The sequence below is a fragment of the Battus philenor genome, unplaced genomic scaffold (genome assembly GCF_028537555.1).
Source record: "Battus philenor isolate CCGP_79_NKW_IND1 unplaced genomic scaffold, ilBatPhil1.0.hap1 SCAF_7, whole genome shotgun sequence".
In the NCBI taxonomy this organism is placed as follows: Eukaryota; Metazoa; Arthropoda; class Insecta; order Lepidoptera; family Papilionidae; genus Battus; species Battus philenor.
In genome coordinates, this window is record NW_027181737.1 from 5,153,864 (window position 1) to 5,161,971 (window position 8,108).

Below are 8,108 nucleotides of genomic sequence, written 5' to 3' on the forward strand. Positions count from 1 at the left end.
TTTTTGAGTAAATAACGACAAAAGCTTTAATCGCAAATATACAAGTAGCAAGATAATTTTAGTTTTTACGTATGAGCAATCAAGTTTATTTACATACTTTGATTTGTAACCTATGTAATCATTTTTATTATCAAATTAGAACCAGTTGCAGCTTGTCTATCAGCTTCCACAGCTAGAACAGTTAGGTCATGTTCGATGTATTTGTCACGCATCATAGATTTGGAACAAAAATTTATTTTAACTGTCAAAAAAGTGCCAAAGAAGCTCATAATAAAATCAGTATATAGCGATAATATGGTGAATTGTTTACAAGTAGTATAAGCGATTAAAAGCGGGAATAATTCGGTTAAGGATGAGCAATGGTGGAGGCGTCCTTCGACTTAAAAACCGATGTAAACTTGCAAAGAGCAGCAAAAATGATTCGATCAAATAGAAAATTAACGGTCTAAGAGCTTGCCGAGGAACTATGCATATCGTAAGAGATCGTAAGAGGCCAGGAAAATGGGCCAACGGTTTACTCTATCACGACAATACACCGTGCCACGCAACTCCACTGGTTGGCGAGTTTTTTTGGCAAAAACTATGTCTGTCTGTTAAAACCCGCCTTACTGTCCGGATTTAGCACAAAGAAGGAAAATGTTTTAACTAAATTCCCGAAATTCAAAGAGCTACGATAACTGTAACTGACCGGCCTTCCGAAAGAAGTATTTTAGAAGTTACTCTTATCGTGAGTTACTGTTGGGATAAATGCATCGCTAACCAAGAAGAATTCTTTGAAGATTTACTTGTACTTAAATTTCCTGTAAATTAAATACTTTGTTCCTAATAGTTTTTTTTTTAGCAAATCTCCATAGGCTTTCCCTTTAAATTTCTATTAGGTTCGTTTGGAAACGGCCTTCATCCTGTGTCTTATTTTTATTTTATTTTAATACCTACAGTAGATCTTAACAACGTGGCAAGGTGTAATTATTTTATATGTGTGTATTTATTTGGTCATATTTTTATTAAGAAAGGTCATCAAAGAAACAAATTTAAGGCGGTGAGGTGACCTCCAAATCAATTCATGAATATCTACATTTCTGTACTCTGTGTAAAATTTGCTTTAAGCCGAATTGTTTATTTTCTCAACGGCCGAGAGTTAAAACATAAGCTAAGAACTGTATGTGTACAATACATCCAAAACGCCCGCATATATAAAGCGGTATGCGCCGGTTTATTCATCAGTAAGGATTCAGTTCTGGAGTCGAGTATTTACCTAAGGTTAGTAATGAAATTTTTGAAATAAATTTTAACAAAATTATGTCTAAATACATGTTTCATTCTCTAAAAATATAGACATTTATTTTGATCTTCAGTGTTTGAAGGATCTATTCAAAGAACTAGGCTGTTATCATATATATTCAAAGGAATTAAAAATAAAAACTGAATTTTTTCGTATAATCAAGTGTTATTTATTAGTACCATTCATTTTGGACGGATTTATTTACGATTTGCAAAGATCTTTGCTAAATTAATCTATTATTTCAGAATAATAGACAAGTTTAAAACATGGATTTCTTCTCGGGCATTCTAAATCCTCCGGCAGCAGTTGTTGGTGTTGTGTCTGCCCTCGCCGGGCAGGCAGCGCCACTAGCTGCTCCAACTCCGAATGAAGCCCAGGTAAAGGGCGTTGCAGTGGCAGAAACTATAATAAAATCTATAACAAACAAAGCCGCAGAGGAAGTGGTCCGTAATTCTCTGCAGCTTATGCCCAAGAAAAATTAATATTCTGTTTATTGTTGTGTAAGCAACACATTACATGTATTAAAAAAAATAATGTGTACCTGTGGTTCTTTGAAATTTACAAGTTAACTGAATAAAATTTTGATGTAAGTTATTTTATTTTTTTTGGTATTATATTAACATGGAATTAAACTGTATTATTAGTGGTATTAGCTTAGGAAATTCGAAAAATCGTTCGGTCCGCTGGTCACGGTCTACATATCATTTGGGGAACCTCGCTTCAGTCAAGAGTAACAATTTTATGGAATATAATATTTAAATATAACATATGGTAGATTCAGAACCTTTTTGTATTTATAAATATTTAGTATCAGGACGTTTGACAACGTGTTTTCAAAGTTAAGGAAATAGCCCATTTATATATACCTTGTTCCATGTATAACATCATAAATTTAAGTCTTTTGAAAGTCATGTTAAATTACAACCCTACCTTTGTTTGTGCCAACTATTTTTCCTTGCTCTTCATACCAACCATACTTTAAAACAATTTAGACAAGTAATATTAATTGTGTTAATTTTAAAATTTTCTTAGTAACTTAGAAAATTTTACGACAATCTTTACGAAAATAACTTGTATTTAAATTACTTTTTTGTATAGACTTTTAAAATAAACTGTGTTGCATTGCCTGAACTCAAAGACTTTCAGATCAGCGTGCCATGTCATCGTCTGCAAACATATGTTAGTAGAAATAAAATATTTACGTACGCCATAACAATGAAAAACTAATCTAGGCATTAATCGTGATACTGTTTTTTCTGTTCTCTTTTTAGTCCAGAGATCTATTGATTTAATGATCTGAGTGTATGCCAACACAATAGTTATCCTTTTAAACACAATACATCTTAGTTGAAGCTATCAATATATCAAAAAATAGAACATGCTATAATGTATTCTTCTTACACTAGGCGAAATATATAAACAAAATTCTACGTCGCATAAATATAATTATCTGTCACACCTAGAATTTAGATTACAAATTTTGTTTTATCGATAAACAAGAATTTAAACGTACGTTCAAGCCAAATACATGGCATCTGGCATCCATAGTTGAATCCCGTTAAATTATAGTCCCCGGAGTGAAGTAACGGGGAGTACTCGAGCATGAAAAATGAATCATTGTGTTGCGTTCAAAAACAAAGCGGTAACGATAAAACTACGTACGTAGTTGTATAAATCGACGAACTTTGTTTAGTTTCGTAATACTTTTAAAAATATTAAAATTGTTGTTACAAAACACAGGGAAATCCAGCTAGCTTTTATTTTAATATAACGATGTATCTTTAAATAAATACAGAAGGCTGTTGTGGTTTTGAGGGTTTTGGAGTGAAAACCAAAGGCCGCTAACCGCAGTGTAGATGGATTAAAGGACTTTATGTAGGTCATCGGAAGACGTTGGATGAAGATCACTTCCACTCGGTCATATTAGAAACCTGTATCCAGTAATTGATGTCCTAAAGATGAAAAGATGATTTTCAATGATGATGATATTATTCTTGATATGAAGAATTGATGTTCATAACTGAAATTAAGTATTTTTACGTTAGACTATTTGCATTCTCATGATTTGTACTGTAAATGTTTAGGTGTTTTTTCAACTGTGGTTTGTAAAATAAAGATTTTGTTATCTTCATTGAGCAATCGCCAATACATCAGATGAAATAGTTAGCGGATAAACAGTTGCCAGTAGAAAGTATTTGTTTTATCAGCGGTCGAAATAACAGACAACCTTTACGTTTTAAGATTATTTGAGATCAAAGAATATTTAAGTATTTTTTTTCTTTTTACTAAAACTTTTGCGTTTGAATTGAAACCTTTTATTATAAATTTGTTGTGCCCCGCACGCTTTGCGAAGTTCACACTGCCGTTTATCGATCTAATTTTAAAATATCCATTGCGAAAAATATTGTAGCTAAGATTTATACCGATAAGAGAATATTCATTTTTAACGATCGTGAATTTATAATTTCGTAAAATTTAGTTTACTTCTGCTTGGCAAAAGAATTATTAGATTCCGCGCTGAGTCAATATATAGTTGGAAATCATTTTTTGTATACAGGATCCAATGTGGTTGGTTATAGATGTAAAAGCTTTAAAACAGTGATTGCATATTACATTTGATGGTAATCAATATGTAGTATAATCAATTCAAAAACAATGATTTCTGAAATAATAAATAACTAAGTAATAATATACTCGAGGTTAGAATAAACGTTTGCAATTTTTTTTTACTTTATATTAAAATTATTGATTACTTTCTACCCGTCCCTGCATACTTCGTTTTGCCACAAGTCACTAACCTATCGTATTCCCAAAGAAAAACAAATTAATGTTACATAATCCAGAGTGATCACTTTATGTACGATAATTGGAAACAGGTGTAAAAGTTTTTTGCTGATAAACAAGTTATACATTCACCCATGGAAAGTTTTTATATATGTAATTTAGAACCAATCACCCTTTATAGAGGTTATATACAGTTTCGGGAGACAGTAAACTATCATTCAATGTTAAAGATCTTGTCGCAATACTCTAAGAGGTAGTATATTTTTGTATGATAAGCCATTCTAGTTAACAATTTTAACTCTGATAGCACAAATTTAATAAAACCTTAGGGTGTATATTGCGTTGGCTGATGTAATTAAAAAAAATTAGTATCTCTCAAAGGATGCTGCTTGTCGCATTGCATATTGCAGCAACACTAATTAGCCTCGGAGGCCTTACGAATGAAAAATCTTTCGCCATTCTTTGCTCCGGTGCCTTAAGAAATGAAGGCCTTTAGTATCAAGACTGAGTCGAAATGAGATTTTAATGAAGAAAAATTAGTTGTTCTCGTAATTATTAAAAATTTTGAGGATTTTAAATAGAGTATATTTGTTTTCATTAAAATAAATATGAATATTGATGCACTAATAGAACTACCTAGTTAAGGTTATCGTGAGACGGTAGATGCACGTCGCACTCCGCTGGTCTTATTGGAAATATTTAGGAGTGGCCAAAGTCCAACAGAGGATGCCTTACAGTTTCAATGATCTCGATGATGACTGTAATATAAGAAAAAAGACACGGTTAAACGATGAAAAGACTAAATATGTTTATTGACTAAATATAAAGCAATGCTTATATAATAATCCCGATGCGTTTTCTGCGCGTGGAAAACCACATACGTACAAGATGTATTTCATAAATTTCTTTTTATTTATGTACCTAATAAAAAGTTACAATTTTTAGAATCGAATCACAATGCGAATATTTCATATTCTAGATATATATACCACTGAACACGTTTACAGTTAATTTAAAAAAGGGTTACAGGCATCTCTTGAAAAATGTCTGTTTAGACTAATGTCCGTCTGCTAATTTTACTATTCAACAATTGTGTGCCTGAATGATGTAGAAATCTCTAGTTAAAATAGTATTGATATTAATCATTTCACTGTGTGTAAAATAAATTGAGAATTTTTTTAATAATGGAAAAAAATATGCAGAGGCACAAGTCGTAAATAGTTGCATTATGTGGCGGGCAGTGGTGGATATCCGCAGTGATTCATTTTTTTTGATTTTTGACAATCAATCCTATTCTAATTTCTATTTCATTTGGCTTTTCTGTTCTTTTTCGTAAGATCGTAGATGACCGCAAGCAAATAATAATAAAAATAAGTTGAATAGCAATGTCCGCACATACATAAATTATTCTTAACCAATTCATATAATTTTACTTAATACCTTTCCATCAAAGTTTTGGTTAAACATCTTTTGTAATCTTTGCTAATAATGTTCATTGAATTACCACCAGTATCCATCACAGTGACTGACGTCTTACGGCTGAAATTATGATGCACGGGGAGTAACTATTAATTTTCTCTTTTCTGTTACGTCAATACGTTCTTTACAGTGCATTAATTTATTTACTTTATTATTTTTATTTTACATAAATAAATGAAGAATAAAAATAAATAAGTGAAAGAGAAGCCTATAAATCACTAAAGAATTTATAAATGGCCAAAACCATTTAACAGGTACCTATTATAAGAAATAGGCTTTATTTGACATCACTGGACTCGATGTTTTCTCTTTATTATCTTTTATTTCACGATTCAAGGCATTCGTCCAGAAACGCCTTGATAGAACTAACGGGGAGCTCTTTCTATGACATACTGTCTTGTGCTGTCCTCAGGATAGTAGTAATAGAGAGTCCTGTAATGAACTTGACTCAGCCAGTCCAGTGAGTAGGTATCGACGAAGCTTTTATCCGTCTACGTTCCCGACAACAACCCCCTTAGCATATTAAGGAAACCTGTATGTTATGGTACGTCTTGCTGTCCATGATATCTTAAACGTTTACCTTGGTCCTGTAATGTGATTTAAACATTGAAAATGCAATTGAAATGTAATTCAAATGATCTCTATTTAATAACGCATTACCACGCACTTTTTAATCAACAATTATTTTAACATTACTAGTTACTACTTGCTCGTTTTGATGATTTACTGAGAGGAGAAGACTCGAAACTCAGCTGCTCTTTTTAAATGAAATTTATCAATTTTTGATGTATACTTTATAATAATATCAACCATGTTACTGAATCAAATTCTAAACATTTCGATGAACTAAAACTATTGAATGCTCATTTATACATATACATGTGTATATATATATATATATATATATATACACATGTATATACACATGTATATACACACATATATACATACATAAATATGTACTAGACTTGAACTAGATATCAAGTGGAATATTAAGGGAAAAAATAGGAAAGGACGAATAATGGTAAATAAAAAACGAAGAGTTTTGAGGCATTTTAGAAACGGGTATGGAAATAATTACGACAAGAGCTATTGTGTGAAGCTCGTGCAAAAAGTTTTATAATTACGTTCCTTTGTTTCAAAATACTGAAAATGCTTCTAATGATTTCCTCAAGACAGGTCTCCGTGTCGACGTTACGTATACGTTGAGCTTTTAGAACTGATTGTTTTTTAAATTTCGATTTATAAACATATTCAACTTATTCTGTGTGATATTTCATCAAATTATTGCTGAATTTATTCAGGGAAAGTTAAACTTTAGTTAAAACGATCGATCCATCCGATAGGCGGGATCTGGGGGTGGTGGCGGGCCTCACAACAACGAAAGTACTCAGAAAAATTCGTTATAAAGACCTGTGAAGGCAATTCGTCGAACCCTCGATCAAGGCTTTCCAAGAAAGGCGTGAATTTCAGTAATGAAGATAAACGACCAAAAAGAAGAATCGCATCTAGTTTGAATTTTTATACTTTTTGTCGATAGTATACACGAGAGTAAAACTTTTGCTGCAAACGTAACGCAGGACGTCCGCCTCAAAGGTGGACAGATGACCTTGTTAAGTTTACCGGTCCTATTGGAAATATATGGGGAAGGCATAGATCTTGACGCTTTATGTAATGAAAACATAAGAAGAAATAGCTTTTTCAGAATTTTGATTATTATTAAATATTAAAATTAATCATTGTTTGGTCTGTCCCTGGAGACTTTGTACTGTCAGAAGTTAAACCTGTTGCATATGATTATCATAGTGATCATTTTGTAGACCGTGTTAGAAAATAGGAAAAAAAGCTTTAAATCATTTAATGCATCTTAAGCAGTAAGCTGAGATATGAGCTGTTCATTCGCCTTTTAAAAACTTTCAATCTATAACCTGCATAGCGACCACTTTTTGCAACAAGAGTACAATGTCAAAAGAGCCCAATTTAATAGATAATCTAATTGAGCTCACCTGTAATAACATCCAACTTAAAATACGTTTTGTAAATGTTTATAACATAATATCAATATATTGCATGATTAGAAAACATTTTTGGTGTAGTAAATCGATTAAAAAATTTGTTTGTGACCTATTATTTGAATTTTATTTGAACCAAATACTATAAATGTAAACTTGTAAATGGTGGATTAATTATCTTATTGCTATTTATAATTACATGTAGTTGTTATTCTGCTTGATAAATAAATGATGTAGATATTTTGTCATTAAATATGATGTTTCCTAGGATAGATTCACAATTCTAATCTGCCATTTCTCTAAAAAGGCGACACATTAAAATAGCAATGGATATAAGCCTTTCAAATGTTACTTCTAAGATGGTTCTGTTTTTGTTTATGTCTTCGGTTTTCTTTAATCTCACCAAAGTAGGTATTTATCGTCAAGACCCTTTATTTTTCCGAACGAGACGAACAATTTTTCTTTTTAGAATCAAAATTAATTAATCTCTTAAATATATAATTCAAAAAATTTTAAATCAATAGCGAAAAGCAGAGCAAAGTTAAGAAAAT

At 31.6% G+C, this 8,108-nt stretch overlaps 1 long non-coding RNA gene across 1 annotated transcript; it reads left to right on the plus strand.

Moving 5' to 3' along the window:
• Positions 1–1,194: 1,194 nt before the first annotated feature.
• LOC137931081 (uncharacterized) lies at positions 1,195–1,872 on the plus strand. The gene is made up of 2 exons (XR_011108943.1): positions 1,195–1,260; positions 1,528–1,872. It is a non-coding gene; the product is annotated as an uncharacterized lncRNA (long non-coding RNA).
• Positions 1,873–8,108: the final 6,236 nt, after the last annotated feature.